The sequence below is a fragment of the Trachypithecus francoisi genome, unplaced genomic scaffold, assembly GCF_009764315.1.
Source record: "Trachypithecus francoisi isolate TF-2019V2 unplaced genomic scaffold, Tfra_2.0 Lachesis_group9, whole genome shotgun sequence".
NCBI lineage: Eukaryota > Metazoa > Chordata > Mammalia > Primates > Cercopithecidae > Trachypithecus > Trachypithecus francoisi.
The window spans coordinates 64,070,461-64,076,204 of NW_022681474.1; the positions used below are offsets into that span (position 1 = coordinate 64,070,461).

General features: G+C 42.3%; 1 long non-coding RNA gene across 1 annotated transcript; it reads left to right on the forward strand.

Annotated features, from left to right (window-relative positions):
• Positions 1 to 237: 237 nt before the first annotated feature.
• LOC117082023 lies at positions 238 to 4,968 on the forward strand. The gene is made up of 3 exons (XR_004436423.1): positions 238 to 369; positions 4,058 to 4,142; positions 4,801 to 4,968. It is a non-coding gene; the product is annotated as an uncharacterized LOC117082023 (long non-coding RNA).
• Positions 4,969 to 5,744: the final 776 nt, after the last annotated feature.

The window sequence follows — 5,744 nt, forward strand, 5'->3', positions numbered from 1 at the left end:
AGGGTCAGCTATGGGTGCTGGTTGTGCTGTGTGCCCCATTGTAAGGCATTTCTCAGCTCCACATCTTTCACTTTAATTTAATTAAAACCCATAAGGAGATGTAACTCCAAGCAATGTTTGCCAGTGTGGAACATTTGAAAATGACACAACAATCTAACAACAGAGGACACCCTGTGTCAAAATAATAGCATAGAAACATTTTACTGATGTAACATGCTATTTGTAATGCCTATTTGTGGGGAAAGTGTAATCTGATTTTTAAATGAAAAATTACACACATACACATACACATACAAGCCTGGAAAACTAAAAATATACAATTAAATGTTAACAGTGTTTTTTTCTGGATGGTGAAGGGATGGCTAATGGGTGAGTTTTTTTGTTCTCTTTTTGCTTAACTGTATTTTCTACTTCACTATAATTAGCCTATATTTGTTGTATAATTGTTTAAAAGATATTCTTTATAGTATAATAATATCCTTCATCTATATTTTTTCACTCTCTTTCATAAATACGAATTGTATTTGATATCACAGTAACACAGGAATAAGGCCAGAACAGTATATATTCTTGTGCTTTATTTTGTAGATGATGAAAGGGAGGCTCAGGGAGTTGTCATGCCTGCCCATGGTCACCCAGCCTGTGGCTGAGGAGCTGAAGTCAGGCCAGGACTACTGATGCCTGGTTCAGGACTTGCCATGGCACCACGCTCCTTTGGGTAGAATTCTCACCCTCCAGACCCTCAGCTCACTGGCTCCAACAGCCACCCCTTAGACAAATTCCACTTGAAAGAAACAGCAGTTTCCTAATTTCTCTAATATTGACAAGACATCTGAAAACACATCTGACTGTTTCACTGCCCTGCCTAGAACCTTCAGGGGCTCTTCCTGACTCCAGGGCAGGGGTTCTCAACTTTGGACATTCCAAGCTGGATAATTCTTTGTTGTTGGGGGCAGTCCTGTGCATTGTAAGATGTTAGCAAGATCTCTGGCCTCTTTCCACTAGATGCCTTGGTCCTTACCTACACACCCAACTGCATCAGCCAAAAATGTCTGATGCATTTTCTGATGCAATGTCTCTAGACAAAATCTCACCGTATTGGAACCAGCCAAAACTCTTGGGGCTTCCACCCTAGCCTGTGGTTACTCCCACAGCATCTTCCCCAGGCCCTGTCTCACATCTGTTTGCTATATTTCTCCTTGACCCTCCAGCCCCCTGTGCCAGCACTTCACAAAGTGTGTGGAAATCACCCAATATCTTCTCTGTCTCCTCAACAGAGTGTGAGCTCTTGAGAGCAGGGACTGTGTAATTCTCAGCTTCGAATCCCTCATGGCCTGGTCAGGGGACACTGTATCTACTGTAAATCCTTCACAGATACCTGGGCTGGAAGGAAGGAGCAAAGAAGGAAAGGAAAGAGGGAAGGAGAGACAGTTACTTAATGTGGTACGGTAATTTAAGGATATTTTCATGATCTAGTGATCTAGTTTCATATATTTCTTTTGAAAGGTGTGTTTATGCATGGCCAAGTCTTTTTTTCTTTGAATTACAAAGGGTCTATTAAAGGGAGCCACAGCCAGATTTGTCTCCACCAACCAGGGAAATGAAGAGAGTGGATGATCCCGTAGCAGCAGCAGCAGCAGCAGCAGGAGTGGCCATGGCAATGTAACAGTTAATAACAGTGTACTTCCCAGGCCCCTCCCTCTTTGAGCCTGTTTCCAAACTTTAAAATGAGAATAAAAAAAAATGCCCATTTTCGAGTTATTAAACTGGCACATGTGGCTCACCCAGGACAGTCCTGGGTATGTAAAACGTTCAGCCCAGGTTAATTGAGTCTAAGTCAAAATCTGAACACTAACGCCTGTCCAGCAGCCCTGAAAAATGGGCCATCATCTAACCAGCTAACCAGCCACTGAGGGATTGCATTTCTGCATTTCTCTACCCAAAGGCAGAAGCAAAGGAGGCAAATAAATCCAGCGTCCTTCCAGAAAGGAGCTGCCAGGTCCTTTTCTCTTATTGCTTTATTTTGCTACAACCCTTAGTGGCTGCTTTTCTTGAATTGACATCTTTAATATCTCAGGGGTGTTTCGTTATTTTCTACCTGTTTCTTCCCTTGGTTATTCTTTGGTTCATTCAGGGCTTTCTCCCAGGTGACTGGATCCTTCCTGTCCCAGGGTGTGTTGGGTTGACTTGGGCCATGGGGTGGCTGAAGCTATGTGTCAGGAACAAGATCTCCCACAGTGGCACCACATAGGTGGCATTTCATTTTGGAACCCACTGCTACTCCTCTGATTCTAGGGTTTGGTTCTGAGGAAGTGGCAGTAATGGTAGCAGCCTTATATAAAAGCCCCTCCGTCCAGCAGGGTGTCAGTGACACCTTTGGGTTCCTTTCCCTCTGGGAATGCTGCCACTGCTGCTGCCGTGGGTCTGAAATCACCAGTGTGGAGTCCAAAGACATAAACATGAAATTTCCTGACTGTAACTGCAGGATGCTCTTGAGGAGACTGGCCCAGAAAAAAATATACAAGGTTTCAGCATCTGAAAAAGCTGTGCTTCCTCTGAATGAGGGGTTTGTTTTTGTCCTGTGGACAGGAAGGCTCTGGCAACTATTTTCCTCATTGCTTATGCTGCTAGGTAACTTAGAGTCAAAATCAAGTGCCGCCTCTCTGCACGTGAGCCATACCATTTGGTATGCATTCCTGTGAGGTCATCTAACCATTATTTTCCTATTCATGTTCTGCTTCCATTTCTCAGTGTTTTTTGTTGTTATTATTCTGAACAAAATCTGCTTATGTGAAGTTCACAGAATCGTTTCTCAACAATCAGCAGCCTGGGAAATGAGCATCCCTCTGCCCCACTGTCTCCACGCCATAGTTGAAGGTTGCAGGATTCAGCAGCCCAAACAGCTAGGATTGCTTGTGCTGTGTTTTCTATGTTCGTTTAAAATCCTGCCTGTGGTTTATTTTCTTTCAGTCCCAAGTGAGGCTGTGCTAGTTTTCATAGCACTTTACAGGGCTCAACACCAGGTGGTAAAGAATTCAAGTGGATCCATGGGCCAGGTACATTTCTGTTAAGACAAATGGTTTTTAAAGGAAATTATGTGAGTCTTTTCATAGTCCTTTCTTAAGGCCCTCCCTCCCTTTCCTCCTTCCTTCCTTCCCTTCTTCCTTCCTTTCCTTCCCTTCTTCCTTCCTTTCCTTCCATCCTCTGCTAATTTTGGGGCAGAGAACTGAGATCCCACTAATAATGAGCAGTTGTTGAAATTCTGGGAAATGCTGGGGATTGCACACTGCTTTATCTTCTAGAAGTCCCCAGGAGGCTGCTTGTATTCATTCTCATTTCCTGTTCTTACCCTATTTTTGGCATCTTCCTCTTTTTGCTTCTGAGACCCTCCTTCTCTGGTTTGGGGTTACCTTTGGGGCTCCCAGACCTTGACCACACTCTAGCCTGGGTACTTCCCAGGACTGAACTCCACTGTTCTTCCCTACCTGGGCTATTTCAATTGTCACTACCCTTATGCAAATCAGCCTAACAAAGATGGTTCTCGGTGTTACATTTGCCCACTTTTTTTCCTAATGGTGACCTGATTACTCTAGGTTCCTCTCTGCTGTTGTCCCTCTGGCTACCACAGACTCTAAACACTCTCCATTCATTGATGCCATAAGTGATTAATCTCTGGCTCGTTTCCTCCCATCTCCCTCAGAGTGTGTGCAGTACCCATTCATCAAGATGCCCAGATAACTGAAGCAATCCACCTTCATTCGGGCCATGCTCTGGGCTGTGACGCCAGCCTGGCGATCTGCGGTACTCAATGTGATTACTTTTTCTTAGTGAATCCCTGGGGCTCTTCAGCCTCCTGCAGAACCACATCACCTTGAATGGCTTTTCTATAAATGCCTCCCCTTCCTCCCCATTAAGTCCTTCTATGGATTTTAATCTTAGGCTGGCTTTAGCAATACAGACAGTCCTGACTTACATTTTTTGACATTACAATGGTGCAAAAACAATATGCATTCAGTAGAAATTGTACTTTAAATTTTGACTTTTCATCTTTTCCCAGGCTAGCAATACGTGGCACCGTACCCTCTCTTGATGCTGGGCAGTGGTGGCAAGCACAGTCCCCAGTTAGCCATGCGATCCTCAGAGTAAATGACCAATACTGTGTTCTACAATGTACTGTATTCAATAAATTATATGAGATATTCAACACTTTCTTATAAAATAAGCTTTGTGTTACATGACTTTGCCCAACTGTGGGCTAATGGAAGTGTTCTGAGCATGTTTAAGACAGGCTAGGCTAAGCTATGATGTTCAGTAGGTTAGATGTACTAAATGCATTTTCTACTTAGAGTGTTTTCAACTTGTGACGGGTTTATCATGAGGTGACCCCATGGTAAGTGGAAGAGCATCTGTAGTCTTACCATGACTCTGAGAGGAATTGTTGTCACTGAAGAATCAGGCAGACAGGATGGGCTTAAACTGTGGTTTTAGGGAGTTGAGTTGGCTATTAGAAAGAAAATTTTTCTCTGAAGCTTGGAGAAACTGAAATATACTACTAACAAGGGTGGTGGTATCTTTTTATGAAAACTCTAGGGAAAGGGGATAGAGCAGGTCTCTTTTGAGAGACTGCCATTAGAGAATTGAATGGCCTCTTCCCTGCCTTCCCCAACACAAGGAAAATTCTTAGAACTGGAATAGAGCTGAGCAATCATCTATTTCAATCTCCCTCTCAGTGCCAATCTTGGGATATATTTACCTATCGTGTATCCTTCCTAATTATCCATGTATTCACTCATTTCACAGATATGTGTGACTCAGGACACCATGTTGTCAGATCTTCATTATCCTAAGCACAATGTAACAACCCATAATGGCTAAGTAATGTTCCGGTAACATGGAGGAATGAAAAAGTTGTGTAAATGGCATCAAGATTGTTTTAAGATTATCAAGCTAATAGAAGCAATAAACATCACCAGTTGTCTTAGGATTTATTCTGCAAGGGAGGATTTGCACTTAAAGGGACATAATCTCTTCCAACTAATACCAATTAACAATAGTAACGAAACAAACAGGCATAATTTCTACCACCAGAAAACTCTCACATGTGTAGTTTTTAAAATGTACACTATGCAGTAAAAGATACGAAATCAAGTATTAGACTAGGTATGTAAAATGAGAAATATTTTTCTCCAGAGACCCAGAGAACTTGAGGTAGTCATTGTCCTCGAAGCCCTTTGCACATCAAGATATGCAAGTTCAATTGCTTCACTTGGAATTCAAGTCTTCCAAAATATGGTCCCAGCTTTATCTGCTACTAAAGATCTGCATTCAACCTTTCAATGTCCTTAACACTGATATGATTATGATGTCTCACCTCTATCCTCCATAAATATAAAAGAGCATCAAAAGCACAGTCAACAAAAATGACACTAGACAAATGGGACTATGTTGAACTAAATAGCTTCTGCACAGCATCTGCACAGCAAAGGTAACAATCAACAGTGTGAAGAGACGGCCTGGTGAATTGGAGAAAATATTTGCAAACTATTAATGTGACAAAGGACTAATATCCAGAATGTACGAGGAACTCAAACAACCCAACAGTTGAAAAAAAAAAACCCATATAATCCCATTAAAAAGTGAGCAAATCATCATCACTCGCCATCAGAGAAATGCAAATCAAAACCACAATGAGATACCATCTCACACCAGTTAGATTGGCAATCATTAAGAAGTCAGGAAACAAC